At 38.7% G+C, this 16,150-nt stretch overlaps 1 long non-coding RNA gene across 2 annotated transcripts in view; it reads right to left on the reverse strand.

The window, feature by feature from the left end:
- LOC106514769 (uncharacterized) overlaps nucleotides 1-16,150 on the reverse strand; it is a 176,271-nt gene that overhangs the window by 157,465 nt on the left and 2,656 nt on the right. For both annotated transcript variants that reach the window (XR_001309925.1, XR_001309924.1), the window contains exon 2: nucleotides 10,410-10,481. This is a non-coding gene — a long non-coding RNA (uncharacterized LOC106514769). The remainder of the gene's footprint in view (nucleotides 1-10,409; nucleotides 10,482-16,150) is intronic.

Consider the following 16,150-nt stretch of genomic DNA (forward strand, 5'->3'; position numbering starts at 1 on the left):
TGCCAACAAAAGTGATTGGTTCAGACCCGCTCCAACGTACGTCTGGATGATGACAGGTACTGACAGCTGCTGCTCACGTGAACAGAATGTCTGTAATTCACACAGATTTTCCCTCATTTTGCTTTAGAGTAATCTAACAATTTTTATAAAAAAAATACTCAGCTTCAAATTAATTTTCCCTCAGAGCCTGCAGGACGATAAAACAATAAAAATAAAATTAAATAAGTCAGATAAAGTTAGAAATAAGTTCACTGCTCTTCTCCTCGTCCTCTCCCCTTCCTGCCTGCTCTGTTATCCGTGGCAGACACCCCTGCCCCACGCGTGCGCACACACACACACACACACACACACACGCGGGCGCGTGACTTTAAACGTGAAATTTCATAACATCCACATTGGCGAGGTGGATGCGCCCTGCGCATGTATCCAAAGCGTGACTTTTGCTGTCCTGCTGTTCTTGTCGGGGAGGGGTCTGTGGGTCAGGGAGGGGTCTGTGGGTCAGGGAGGGGTCTGTGGGTCAGGGAGGGGTCTGTGGGTCAGGGAGGGGTCTGTGGGTCAGGGTCGTCTGAGGAGGAAGCAGATGAAGGGAGTTGCACACGGGAACTTTTATTTAAGATTTAAGTTTTTTTTTATTTCAAAGGTCCTCGTGGCTCAGCAGCAGAAGCATGAATAATACTGTTAAGAAAACTGATGATAAAGTTGAATAAAAATCTAAGTCTGATTATGAAGTGAAATTAAATCTCTGACAGTGATCATTACACAGTGTGGCTCTAATTCCTCACTTCACCATCTGTGTCGCAGTTTCACGTCTCCAAAATGAGCGTACGCATGGGTGGTCAGAGCTGTGAGGCACCGCACATTTTCACGTCAAGTTTGGATTTTATAAATCACAACCTTGGCGTAAAAAGTGGCGTACGCACGTTTCTGGGCTCAAATTGCGCATACGCCAGTTTTATAAATCCGACCCCAGGTCTCTGGACTCTGGCGGGTCCTGGTCTTGGATTGGTTCCAGTACAGAGTATGAACCTGGAACGTCACCGGCTCCACTGAATCCCGCCCCCCGTACCATGTGTTAGATCCCCAGCCTCCTCCCCAGCTGCCTTGCTCTAGCAAGTCGTTTTTTTGTGCATATGATTTTGTGTTCATGAGTAAATATAGGATCAGAGCAACTTTTTAAAACTCAACTACCCTATTGTGTTTTTTTTTTCCAAACTGCAAAAAGGTAGCGCGACCGTGTTTGCGCAAGACCTGTTCATCTGTTCACCCCCATGTTTGTTAAGTGTCTTTTTCTCCTGAACGGAGTGTTCTTAACTGCAGTTTCGTTCTGCATTGCATCTTTGATGTTGTGTGTGAATGACAATAAAGCTGATTCTGATTCTGATTCTGACATAGAAATAACAGGAGTTAACTTGTTGTTAGCCTTAGTGATAGCATTGTTATCATAGGCTAACTACTTAAAATAGCACAACTCACCCAGGCAGAAACAAGTCAACAGCCACTTAAAGTTTCTTTAGATCCTAATAGTTGGCCCAACCTAAAACAAAATAATTGTGGGCTTTGAGGCTTTTGAAAGCTTTCATCTGGCTTGCCATAGCCTATAACATGAGATCTGCAGCACCAGATAGTAGTTGTATATTGATTGCCTCAACACCAGGTAAATCCTCCAGATTATATAACAAGTATTTTATTATTAGGATAATATGAATCATATCCTAAATGTATGCATATTTTTTGTGTTATCTTCTCTACGCTAGTACATTTAGGGCATTAGCGTACTTGCTGTGATCCATTTCGCTGTGTTTTGAACCAGAGCAAATCACTTCCTGCCCCCCACCTGGCAGTCACACGTCATCCGGGTCATGTGACTGCAACCCAGCAATAGCAATGAGATGAGGAAATGTGATGTTTTATGTTTAGTTAAAGTTGAACATTAAAGATCAGAATTAATTACAACTGGCCCTTTGAAGGGAACCATAATGCCTTCAAAGGGCCAAAGAGAGCAAATATTTGAAGATTTTTTTTGCAAATCTCTCAAACTGGATTGAAATGAATTATTATGGAATTAAACTGGATGGTATTGGGATTTATTTCAAACTTGTTTTCTGTTTCTACTCAGAGGGAACAACAAAGAGAAGAAATTTACTCATCTAACAATATCAAAAATTTGCCTTCAGTATGACAGGAAATACAGATTCTAATCAATAACTGCCGCTCCCAGCTTTGGGGCAACTACAGTGGTATTTGTTTCCCTTTTCTTTGGTAATGAATGTACATAATTATCATAGTGACTAATGAGAATTCATGAACTGTTTTCAGAGATCAGTGAAGCACACAAATTGTATGGTGATTGGGGAGGGGAGCTGACCCTGTTCCCTTAACTAGAGGGCAGCCTTTTTTTGAAACGCAACATTTATAATAAACAAAACACGTATACATGCCCAAATGCACCGAGAAGCACTCTTCTATGTCTTTGGCTAATTTCAGACTCTGGCTGCACAAACACCATTAATCAAGCTGACTAAGATTAGTCACTGGCAAGCTCCCCTACCTGTTTATTATAATTAAATCGATGTACATGTCATTGAAGGTGTAAACCCGAAACCATGGTGGCTGCACCTAGCATAAAAAAACTCGCTGAAAAATGCAATATGAAAAAAACAACGGTATACAACAAAAAAAGACAAGGAAATGTGGTAAATCTGAGATCAGATGCTGGCTGTGCACGAGCAAAAATGAATGCATGCCTGTAAAATGGAAGCACAGGTGAGAGGTGCTTTTTGTAGTTTTCCATTTTAACGATAATCACCGTGTTTGAATGTACACAAAAATGTTCCATTCAGCAATCAAACAGCATAACAGAAACAACTCAGCAAAAGACTCGAAGCACAAATAAGAGAGATTTTTTTAAAACACTATGGCATGACCTGAGCTAAAAAAAAAAGTTACAGCCAAAACTACTTCAAGCGAGTTTTGCAGTCTAACTGGAGTCAAACTGTATGTACCAAGGGACCTCTCTGTGCCTGTCAGGAAATAAAACTGTACACAACATTGGCTTTGCTAAAGAAAAAAACTGTGTGCTCTGTACCAAAGAAGCATGTCCTCCATATAAAACCATCTTTGTATGTTTAACAGAGGAGGAAAACATGGAGATGAGAGGCTGAAAGAGCGAATAAGCATGCAGGAAGGCAGATATTTGATTTGTGCCATAGATTGTGAGGAGCACACATGAGAAAGCACTATAAAATGTTTTTTTGTCAGAGAGGAAACACTTTCCTGCTGTAAAATGCCTTCTTAGTCAAGGACCTTTTGAATAGAGATGCTTGTGTGAGGTGCTTTGTTTTGACTTTTTTTTTTTAAATACAGAATCAACTATTTTTTCAAGCATGAAAATGTGTTATTTTTGGCCAACTAATTGTCAAGTTTAATCACACAATGTAATGATAAATAAGTATTGAAACAAGGCAAACAGAAGAAATGGTTGGAATGACTCCAATTTGAACAGGGGAAAGTAAGAGGTAAACCATGGGCATGATGAATAAAACATGAGACCACAGGGGCCACACTGACCAAAATGAGACAGCTAGGTCTTTGTACAGCATCAACCTTTGACCCGTTGTCAAATTGGCTGATATCAAACCACCCGCACACACCTCCCGGCTAAAAACAATGTGATTAAATGAGATCTCATTTACATTGTTGCTCAAAGGGGATGGGTATGGCATCTTATTTCTCGAAATGAATGTGTTTCACTGCAGCTCTGGTAGCAGCAGAGGGGCTGCAGCTGCTTGACTGATGGAGTCAGTGTCTAGATAATTGCTTAGTTTAATACGAGAAGAGAAGTTAAAAAGGCAAAACTAAAAGAGATTCCTGTGTGGAGTGTAAATGTTTTACAAAAGCGCCCTTTCTTCTAAGTAACATTCTCATTTGTTTACAGTAACAAAGTAATTTCAACAAATTCCTCTGATAATATATTCAGGTAATAATTCAATTACCTTATTAAGTTATCAAACAGGCAAAGACTCCTCTGCTTAGCAAGTTTGGCTCTTGAAGAAGGTGGAGGTCACTGAGGTAGTTAAAGAATTTTTGGAACTGGAGTTTCCAATCTTAACCGATTTCTCTCTACAGTTCCTTTATAGCATTCTGTTTAAAAGCATCATCTTAAAACCTGAGGATTTTCTGATATACTCAAAAGAATCCACATGAACATGTAAAATATAGGTCATGATAAGTTCAAAGTTTGAAGCACAAACATTAATCTTGTCAGGTTAGTATTTCCATTAAAGCTTTATGGCATTCTATTTTCAGACATTTCAAAAGAACCAACTGCTCCAGACTCATCTAGACAACAGATTTGTAAAAACTCTGTATTTTGGGACAAGTCATATATCACAACCACAGCGTTCTGCAGTGACAGGTCATCACATCTTGGTTGAGTTTAGTTGACTATCATTCATTTTTCAAGGATCCAAGAATTGCAGAACTTCTCCAAGACTGCTGGAAAACCATTGCAGGTGATTGCCTCATGATGGCGTCATGAAGGCGAGCAACGGCACCTCTGAAGGAGCTAAATTATAAAGCATGTTTTTGTTTATTGCTAGTTCATGTGTGTCATTGGAAGTAGAATGTGCAAATTAGAAAAGAAGACATAAACATTAATATCAAAAATAAAGACAGAATATGAATTATGGATTAAATAGTTGCAGTACTCTTAAGTATTCTAAGTTTTTCTCAGTAGATTCAGTCCGCATTGAAAAACAGACTGCTCTGAATTAATGGACCCCCCACAGACTACTGAAGGGACTCGCAGGAGAGTTCGTTCACTGCTTTCAACTAAACGCTGCAAAGTGAAGCTTTGTGTGGAGATTCCAGGCTTTGTGAAAAACATGAAGACCCTTGGTAGAATGTAGAACAGCACCCAGTCCCTGATCACGGGGCCAAAATCTTCATATAAAGTTCCACAAAAAGCAGGCTTGGCCACAATTTTCTAATCAAACTAAGAACTGTAGAAAACACATCTAGAGCTGTGCGAGTTGTAAGCCTTGCTCATCGCTGACATTCACAGTCGACACCTGCAGAATTGATGTTAATCATATGCTGCTTTGGATGGTGGGATGAGTCATGTGCTTTGTAGGTGTTTTAAGACTGATCTGCTAAGGTCAAAGTAAGTCATGAGGTAAATGGCTGTGTGTTTTATCTTGTGGGTATTAGAAGTAGATCCCTTATGTGGCTGTATGCTGATGGATTGCTGATGTCAGCTCATTAGTGGTGCTACTTTTGCAAAGTCATCAGTTCATGTGAGCACAGATGTGCTCATTGGATGAGCACGGAGCAGAAGTGAAGAGTGGGATGTGAAACAGGAGAGATAAACTGCTAATATTTACCTAAATCTTAAAGCATGTACCTTGTTTGTATTGTAGCAATGCCAGGCGGACCACAGTTCATTTTTTTCCCTTTGTGTTGCTGAAAAAATGTCTACTTCTATTCTGTTGGAGTTTGATTTAATACATCGCAATGCAGACATGAATGAATCTGTTTTGGTTTATAAATTTCAAAACTGAAACTTCAGCATGGTTGGCCAGTGTTTGCAAATACTTTTGATTCCATGAAGTCAAATGGAAAATTGGCATTCACAAGACCAACACTAAACGTGATCCGAGTTCATGTTTTCATTGCTACATCTCGCCGGGCTGTAGCTGTTGGTGACAGCGTTTGTGCAGCAGTCTCCAGAATAGTTACAAATCAGCAACAAAAGAATGTGTACAGCTTAGAATACGATTTTCTTGGTCTTGAACACAAAATAGATTATTTTCAAAACCTGAGTGTGCAAAATGCAGCCACGGGGCTTGTTGGTCACTTGGTGGCAAACACACAGAATTCAGTGAGACTGTGACTAAAAATGGGTCTATTTTTTCACAAGTTTTACTCACTTGTTACTCTGAAACAGTCACAACCCAGTGAGATACCACCTGTAATGGGGCCTTTGAAGCAACAACGGAACATAATCATCACAGTCATTCCCACACTTTAAAAAAAACTCCCAAACAAGAAGAAAGCGGGTAAGGCAACTCTAACAGGTGATGCATGATGGATATACTTTTCAACAAAATCCATCCATCCATTATCTATACCTGTTTTTTTCCTTTTCTAGGGTCACTGGTGCCCATATCCAGCAGTCACAGTGCGAGGGGTGGGGTACTCCCTGGACAGGTCACAAGTCCATCACAGGGACACACATAGGGACAAACAACGATCAACCATTCATTCTCACACTCACACCTAGGGACAATTTAGAGTTATCAATTAACCCAACAGTCATGTTTTTGGTGTGTTGGAGGAAGCCGGAGTGCCCGGAGAGAACCCATGCAATCACAGAGAGAACATGCAAACTCTACCCAGAAAGGTTCCCGGGCCGGGATTTGAACTGGCAACCTTCTTGCAGAGATGCATCAGCTCTGAGCCACCGTGCCGTTTTCAACAAAATCATTACTTTAACATTTTTGATTTTTTTTGGTTTATTTTATTCTCATAATTGTGTTCAAATGAAAACTGTTTGCAGTGTAGAAGCATTGGGCCTCATGCAAGAACCGTTCGTACGCACAGATTTGTTCTTAAATTGTGCGTACGAGTGATTTAGGAGAATTTGTGGCATTCACCAATGTTTTCGTATTCTACGATTTTTTTCAGATACGAACAAAATTTACGAGTAGTCCAGACCTGTCGTATATTTTACGAGCAGTCGGTCTGCTGTTATCCAGACGGGTTTTCTTCATTAATAACTTTATTTCGTTAGTTTGAAGATATTTTGAGTTGAAAATAAATCACACTCCATAATTATGTTGACAATAGGCTATTCTGCTTGAATTAGAGTTATAATTTTAAATGTAATAATTTAGACTAACTATAAATTGTCCGTCCGGCCGGCTTCTCTGCTATTGGGTGCAGGGGGGAGGGGGGGGGCAGCAGGAGAAAGACCCCGCGCGCTCCGCAGCGACACTTTCCAGCTCGTCCTGGGGGACTCCGAGACGTTCCCAGACCAGAGGGGGTACATGATCCCTCCAGCGAGTCCTGGGTTTTCTTCAAAGTGCCAGACTTATTTTGAAAACATTTTAAAATGCTTATTTCAAACCCGCATCCGAGACCACCGCAGCGTGGGGGGGGGGGGKGCACGGKGCGCAGCGCTGCGGCTTCTGAATAAATGAAAATGATTTAACACAGTTGTTTATACTTTTAGCAGCTCTTTTTATCCCACAGCTGAGCTGCTAAACATGTCAGATTTTCTTTTCTTGATCTCTGACAGATGGACTTCAATCTCTGAACGCGTAAAGTTTTTTTTTTTTTTTTTTCAGTTTTCGCTGTAATTTTCATGAATGAATGAACACTTCCTTGTATCTGAGGCATAGCCTTATATGGTGTTTTTGGGGTGGTAATTATGCTAATCTCCTCTTGCGTGCACGAGCAGCTGGATAGAAAAGGTGTAAATTACGCAGCTCATTTACGCACGTTTCCTGAAGATAGAAGTGTTTGTTGAATCTGACGTGACATGTTCGTACGAACCCTTTGTACGAACAAAAGTAAGAGAAATTTAGGATAAGAATACGAACATGTTTTTGCATGAGGCCCATTGTTTTTTTTTTTTTTTTTTTTTTGATAAATTAAGTTCAAGATTTTCTTTGATTGGGAATGTCTCTCAATGAAATTGCAGCTTTCTGAATTGTAATCAAATCGCAACATGCCTAAAGGTTCCCACCTGTTGTGCTTCTATGCAGGGTTTTATGGAAATAGAACGTTACAATCACAACTGCGCAATTGTTTTTGTGTGGTTGCAACTGAGTGGCAAACCTGGTTTGATACAAATTTAGTAAAAAGTCTGAACTCAGTGAAGTATTTACTTAATACAACATGTGTGTTGAATGTACAGCTATGTCATCTGTCATAATGAGGTTCTTAGCATGAATTTGAAGTTGAAACGCAAGTGAGATATTGTGATATGCCACATTTTCCCATCAGCGTTGGATGGAGGATTTCAGAGTGAAACTGAGGGAGGACAAAAGCAGCATCTCTTGCTGTGTGATGGAACACAGCAGCAGGTGGCTTACCACACGTTGTACTGGAAGCCTGGAGCACCATGGCAACAGGGAGAGAAGAGCACTGAGGGAAGTGGGGGTTCAAGGACTTTCACTTGTTTCAGCTGCATTTTAATTACTTTGGGCACCGGTATTTAGTGAAACAGATCGAACCAGGAGCTTCAGCCACAACTTGGAGAAACCCCCAGAGTTGTAGAACTTGGTTCTCCTTACTGGTATAGTGTTCTTAAAAATGACTGCAACAGCTTGGAATATTTTGAGATAAGAGGAAACTGATAATGGGAGGAGAAGGGAGAAGGAAAAGAGGCTGGAGAGAAGAAGTAAGATGGACAAGTGAGAGAGGAGACAAGGCAAAGTGAGCACAGATAGAAATCGACAGCGTTGGAGATACATGCTGTTTGAAGAAGCAGGTTTGCAAGAGAGATGAGCAGACAGGGCCAAGGGAAAGGGGATGGGGGGGGGGGGATTTGTAGGGATATAAAAACCCCTTCGATATTACCTTTTTTTAAAGATGCATTTCAGAGTTGATTTGAGAAAGCCTAAATGCACAACACACATGCGGGATTCTACTGAACACATTCTCCTTTTAGAATGCATGTCTGACATGATCAGAACTCATTAGAAGCTCTCCAAAGCCTTTTACAACACAGACAGAAACCTTCTCCAAGAAAACAAACAAACCCAAGAGTCCAGTACACACACACACACACACACACACACACACACACACACACACACACACNCACACACACACACACACACACACACACACACACACACACACACACACGCATGCACGCACGCACGCACGCACACACAACTTCTTGGCTCTTTCTTCAGTAAAAAACAAGCTGGCATCCACTTGAAACCCTGGCAACATTAGTCATATAAAACTTATCTCTATCCACTTAAAGTATTATAAAGCTAATAATGAATTTTCCATAAAGTCATTTCAAATTAAATTGAAAAAAAAAAGGCTGTTTCACAGTGGAGGGCACAGCTAAACAAAAATTAGCTTCACTAACCACTAATCCGCTAAACTAGAATCTTAACTCTGCTAACGTTTGTCACTGCCCAATGTGTCCCAATTATAATATTGTCTAGGAAAATACTGTAGGTCCGTTTATAGCAAGTAATATTTTAATTAATATAAATAAATATGTACGCTTCATAAACCAATATTTTAGTAATAACATTTATTTTATATGTTCAACAACATTTAAATGATATAATTTAACACCTTTTTAGTTAGGGTTGGAAATAATTATTTCTAGTATTTATATTTAATAAATGAAGTGCAGAGCCTGCAGCGTAGCGGAGCAGGGAAAGGAGGACGTGGAGAGGTGGGGAACTTATTTCCATAAGCAAAGTAGGTCTGAGACGGGTATCTCTTTTTTATTTATTTATTTATTTATTTATTTATTTATTTAAAGTTGCTTTATAGTCGCTACAACTGACACCATCTTGTAATATGATTAAAATGAAGCTGTAGCAAATTGGATGAATCCAATCATCTCTGACTCAGACATGTGTCTTTCTTAGAGCTGGAGGTGAACTATTTCGATCCCAGGGGATATGTTCGTGGAGGAGAGCCACTCACAACTGTCCCTTTGTGATGGATTTTTTCATACAAACATGCAATTGGGCTGCGTTGCTGATGGATAGCAGCCATTGTTATGGTGAGGTCATTCTATTGCCTTCCCAAGCTCCTCTATTTATCTCAGTCAAGTCAACGGTGCCATTGTGCAGAATTACCCAACACACTTTACCACCTTGATGTTAACAGACAGGGGATTGTCAAACCATTCAGACTTTACTCACGTAGGAAATTAAATGAAATGTTTTCTGATTTCACTGGTTATTGGTAACAATTCAAAACCAGTGCAATTGCTTTGTAATCCATTTAAAATTGTACAGATAACCACTTGCAAGCACAGGTTGAAGGTAATCAGTGGACTTTCTTGAGTGACAGTGTGGTAAACAATGTTAGTCATGGACTGACAGAAGGAAACCATCCAAAGAACTGACAAAAATAAAGGTCTTAAGAAAAAAAAACAAAGAATGACTGAGATGCAAAAAGCATCTTCGGATGCACAAATCTGAGTTTGTCACACGTTGCTTCTTTATGTGACTCCATTTTTCTTTCAGCCTCTATTGGTCTCATTTTCTTCCAGCTTTTGTTTCCCATTTTTTGTTCTCAATCTCTCAGTCCCTGTCTGTCAATTTGTGAAGGCCCCACATTATTACTGTCAAAAATCACACTGCAGCGCCACTACAAAAGATCCACACACAATATCACATTCACTGGCACACACTCGTACTTACCGCCCACTCAGGTGTTGAAAGAGAGTGACTTCCTCCTCCGACACTCAGCGGCAAGCTTCTCCCAGAGGAATCCTGAATACGACAAGACAAGCAAAGTGAACTCAAAAGAACTGGAGTCTTTGATTTTTCTGTCACACTTTTAGCCCCCTGGTCCTCATAAAACTTTGTTTGTCTCCAACTGATTGCGGCAGTGTCTTCTTGCTCTTTGCTGCATTTGTCTTTAAACATGCGTCTGCAGATAAAATTTGTGCATCTTTATGGCAATATTGTGCGATTAATACACACTCAGGGTGATTAATTTCATTAAGAAAACACTGGTGTAAAAGACAATGATATAATTAAATCAAGTTAAAGAGAAAAAATGATTAAAAGAGAATATTCTATCATATTTAAGTGCAAATTTGATGAGACACTAAAACCAAAAGCTTTCGAGTTCAAGAGTCAGGTGATTAAAATAGTCATCAAATCTCACACTTCATTCTCAAGCCACCGGAAACTGAGGGAGAGCTCTGATTATCATCAATGACACTCCACCCCGACCATCTGATTCCACGTAAGAGGCTCTTAAGGCCAAACAGGCTCCCCTGGTAAAACTGGTGTCAAGTAAATTAATAGATTTTTTTTTATCTATAGGAGGGGCACAGGATAATTGTGAACTTATTAAAGTCCAAAAGGTGAACAGTAAAACCATCTTATAATCAGATTAGACTCTACAAGTGATGCCCCAAATGAGATCTCTAGTTCCAAATAGTAATTATATTAACTTAGAGCGAAAAGAAAGATTTACAAGCGCTGACAACCTTTGGTCTTATTCTTGTAATGTCTTGCTTTAAAATGTGCATCATGGACATTCCATTTTTTATACAGCAGCTAATAGTTCACAAACTGTGAAGAGGTTCTGTAATCTATTAATAAGGAAATAAAAACATGGAATGACTGAAAATAAGTTCAATGACGCGACTGTCGGCTCTGTGGCTCTGGCTGAGTCGTGAGTAAAGACGGTATGTTTGATAGAAGTGGACAGTTTAATTTGAATCTTGTTACAACATAGCAGTACTGTCTGTTGTGCTTTAATTTAAAATAAAAAAATGCTGAAAAATGCTGCTGGGAGTTTTTGTAAATACCAACAGCAATGTGTATGATTATGCAAAACACCTTGTCCCAGCAAAGTCATAAAGTACATCCACTACAGTGCAATGAGGCTGATATTTCAGGCCATGTACATTTAAACATGTTGACATATGTATGGTTTTATAAAAGAAAAAGAAGAAAAAGAGCAAAGATGGTGCTCAGCTTTCTGAAATTGTAACTATTTACACATTTTGTGATGTTCAAATATTTAAAAAGTAAGTAGGTTAGAAAGAGGGGAATTGGGTTGGAGGAAGACAGGTTGATTAGTAAAGAAAATAACGAAGGAGTTCATTAAGCTGGGGGAGTTCAGGGAATAGCCAACCCAAGCAAAGGGATGATCATGAGAACACTAAGAAAAAAAATGATGAATGGACACTTGGGGATGAAAACGAGAGAGAACAGGGAAAGAGGGGAATTGAAGGATGTTTTGAAATGTGAAAATACGCTTAGAGCGCTCTTATTGCAATCCATTCTCTCCACATAAACCTGTCTTGATGTCTGAATACTTCACAGAGCAGAGGATGAAATTTTACTCATTCATGCTCATTTGGATGTGGCAGCTGAAAGTTGGTTGTTTTGCCTTTTTTTTTTTTACACTCGAGCTTTATTCACACTTTGCTAAGTCTTTTCTGTCTTTTTAACAGCTTCCTTCTGTGTCACAACGAGTCTCAAAGGGCAGCTTCAACTACACAAATTATCATCTGACAGAAGCAGCCTAGTGCAACAAGGGTGGATTTTTACTGAAGGAAATACAGAAATTTGCTGTTTAGGCACAAAATATTTGGAATAAAACAAGTTAATTTGGCAAATTGAAGACTTATGGTGGTAAAAGGAAAGGGTTATTTATTAAAAACAAAGAATAATTATTTAGTGGAGTTATTATTATTAATGCTTTTTTCATTTCATCCTTTTCTGCTTCACTGGAATCTAATATTTTAGTTTTTAAAATTCCAGTCAACATTATGCCTTTTCCATGTGTAGAAACTGACACATAAAGATGCACACTCTAGAACTATGTTGGTGAAGGTGTAACTCTTATATAAATGTTTAAAACATTAATTTGAAATGCTTTACTGATGGTGCTTTTACTTTTTAAACAAAAGCCTCAAGGTTTTATTCATTTAACAGTGTATGTTTGTAGAACAATTTATCCCAAAGCAATAAACTTTAAAACAACACGGTGGGAGAAATTTTCGAGTTCCCCAAGACATCTTTTATAGCAAACAATCTCCAAGCTGTGGAAGCCACTGATCCAAATGACACTACTTTTTTTTTCACTGCCATAAAGCAGAGAAATCACATAAAACCTCTATAAACCCAAACTGTAAGTTAGATACAGATAAATAGTAAACCAACATTATGCATTTTTTAAAGTTTTCAAGCCAGCATTTGCAAAATTGTTTTTTTTTCCTATTGTGTATTAAATGCCCTTATTACAGATGATGGTGAGAGACAGTCATTGTTTACCAGTCAAAGTTCTGATAGACTGACCCCAGGAAACATGTAAAAAGCCATATTGCTCATAAGCTGTGTGCGTATAGGGATGTGCATTCAAAAATAGGCACAAATCAAAAACTGCTGTGAATGAACGCTTGTGCAAATGGGTTAATCTTCTGTAAAGTCCTTTGAATGGCCAATGAAGCTGGAAAAGTGGAATATAAATGGATTCCATTTACCAGTAAGAAATGAAAATGGTAAAGTGCAGAATATCTGGATGAGATAATAAATGCAACGGTATTTTTTTTCTGAAGTAGTATATACCAGAAGCAATGAATGAGTAAAAAAAAAGTCTTCACAGCCTGTAAGATGTATTTTGTCATGGCTGGGATGGTGAATAAAGACAGTCTTGAAAAGTAAGAAATCAGTGAAAGACTCAGCATTCCATTTCATCTTATTTAATGAAATACACATATTCTTTATTTCTACTTTATTTAGTCACTTTGCCATTTTTAAATACATAAACTTAATTTTTATTTTCAAATAATAAAAGGTGGCTTCGTCTTTGAAAGACTGAAAAAGCAGCAGTAGATACTGGAAAATTAATTAAAAGTGAAGGAAAACCCAGGTAAAAGAACTGTTGTTGTTATTTACCAAAGGGTTTTTTCATTTGATGTTGCAGAAGAAAGATAGTTTTGGGAAAATACATTTTTAACAAAAAAATAAATAAAAAGTGAATAAATCAGGGTAATTTAACCAAAATTGCACAGGGAGCCACAGTTGTTCAAAGCCAGCAGCTCATGGGCTAGACATACCTAATAATGAGAAAACATTGCATTGTATAAAACAAGTATAAAAAACTTTTACCTTTTAAATTTGTTTATTTTGTTGCACTGAATCATAAATTTTAAATTTACAATAAATTTAAAATCCTTTTTTTGTTTTAAATTGATTTTTTCCCCTACTGGCAGGGCCGGAGAAGTCACCCGCTAGCCAAATGTGGCCTGCGGGCCACCAGTTGAGTATCCCTTGTAAAAATGTTTAGTAAAAACTACTAGCATTGATCTAGAAAAAGTGATAAAATCCAGTAAATATCAACCAAAAATATATTTGCTCAACAGTTTTTTTCACAACAAACTTTACAATTTCACTCTCAACTTATTCCTGCTGTGTACATAGAAAAAAACATTTTTTCAACATAAATAAATAAGAAAAGATACTCAGTAGTCTTTCTGCAGTTATGAGAATCTGAATCCAACCATCTGCAAATTAAACACTGAATAAACAACTAAAATCACTGCTAAGTCAAGCACTGGTGGAACAATAATTTGGTAAGAATCATACTATTGTGCAGAAATAAACACTGAGCCCGACTGTGTGTATGAGTAAGTACTTTTGACCTTTTCTTGTTTTTAACATTTCATTTCATATGTTTTTTTTATTTGCTGTCATAATTCAGCAAAGTTTTAACTCATCATCAGCGGCTCGAGGCCTTTGATGAGTGCATCAAAGGCTGTTGGCCATGAATGCATTCAAAGCATCTCTGAAGTGAATCCAGCATGAAGTTAAACTGAGAGAAAGACAGAGAGACTGGGAAACTAAACAGGATTTCTCAAAGCATAGGACAGTGAGATTGCCCTTGCAGTAGCACTACCTTATCAATTTGATTAGAGTGTGAAAAGACACTTAAGCTCTCAATTGCAAGCACATTAGTAGTCTACTCAGCCCCCTGCTTCAGAATCCAATGGCTAATGTTTGAGGTAGAGGGGTGGGGGGGGGAGTCTAAAAAGGGTATTTGATTTCACTTAGATATGTCTCTGCATGTGAAATTAAATAGTGATTAGATAATGTGTGTGTTAAATATCAGAAGGCCCTGCTTCATTTGGAAAATTGATTTGCATTTAAAATGTGCATGCCTGGGCTGAAACGCATCAACCAACCCTGCAAAATATCCCAAATTCTAAGACGTATATTAGATGGCGAGCAGAGATAAAGAAATAATGATGGAAATCATAATGTGGCACTAATACCTTTAAAAGCCATGAAAAATGGGTTTTGAGTCCAAGCTATATTTGCTTTTAGGTAAAGAATTCAGCAGCAGGAAAAATCTGAATATTTATAATCAGAAACAGCCAAGATTTCTCATTAGGCTTTCTTTTTGTCAAGCTTTAAGGATGGGAAGAAAAATAAGAAGATGGCCAGAGATTGATGTTGATTGGCCTAACTGGATAACAGAGGCACAAAGACGCAATAAAAAAAAAGACTATTGTGTTTCTTTTCTTTCTTTGACAGAGACAGCTACTGTAGAAAATCAAAGATTAAATGCTCATAGACCTCATATTCTGCCACATACGTATGAACCATAAAAAAAATCGATCTCTTTTGTGGACTGGAGAGATTCAATGCAACCTTTGATATACAAAACAAATCAAGACAAAAATTTGTGTTTATGATGTGTACAGACGGAAGCGTCGTCTCCAGACTCTCGAGCTGCAAACTGCGGCGCCTCTACATTCTGTAACTCATTCATCCGCAGAGAATCATCCCGAGTCAAAACCTCATTAAACTCCTACCTCTTCGGCATGAATAAGGGACTGTCTAAAGTCAGAAAAGAGGCAATTGGATTTGATCTGTCACTTTCCTATAAATGCGTTCATTCGAGGCCTGTGGATTGCTTCAGCTGCGGTGCTCATCACATTCAATTCTTTAGCCCTGGATCCAATTTTCAGAAAACTTATTGGCGAACCAAAATAGCAATGGGGGACGTTTTACTGAATCTCTTGGTTAGAAGGTAAAGGCAGGCCCGTGACGAAGTATTATGCTAAAAGATGGGGGTAACTGTTCTCAGATCACCACCAAAACAAGACCAACTTCTCTTCTTTTTTCTTTCTGTCTCTAGCACATCGTGTCGGCCTCTAATTTCACTTGCTCGACTCCATTTTCCCTCTTTTCATTACCTCCACCTTCTACATCAGTAACCTGCCTCTCAATTCTCAGTTTCAGCTCATCAAGCTCAAATTCTGTATCCTCATCAAGGTAAAGCTGATTGAGATGGGATGCAAGCCGCTGCTCGGGGGCTGGGAAACAAACATTCCTACACATATACCCTGCACACACACACACACACACACACACACACACACACACGCCTACGAAGCTGACAGAAGCTTACA

This window comes from Austrofundulus limnaeus, unplaced genomic scaffold, assembly GCF_001266775.1.
Source record: "Austrofundulus limnaeus strain Quisiro unplaced genomic scaffold, Austrofundulus_limnaeus-1.0 Scaffold22, whole genome shotgun sequence".
NCBI classification, from domain to species: Eukaryota; Metazoa; Chordata; class Actinopteri; order Cyprinodontiformes; family Rivulidae; genus Austrofundulus; species Austrofundulus limnaeus.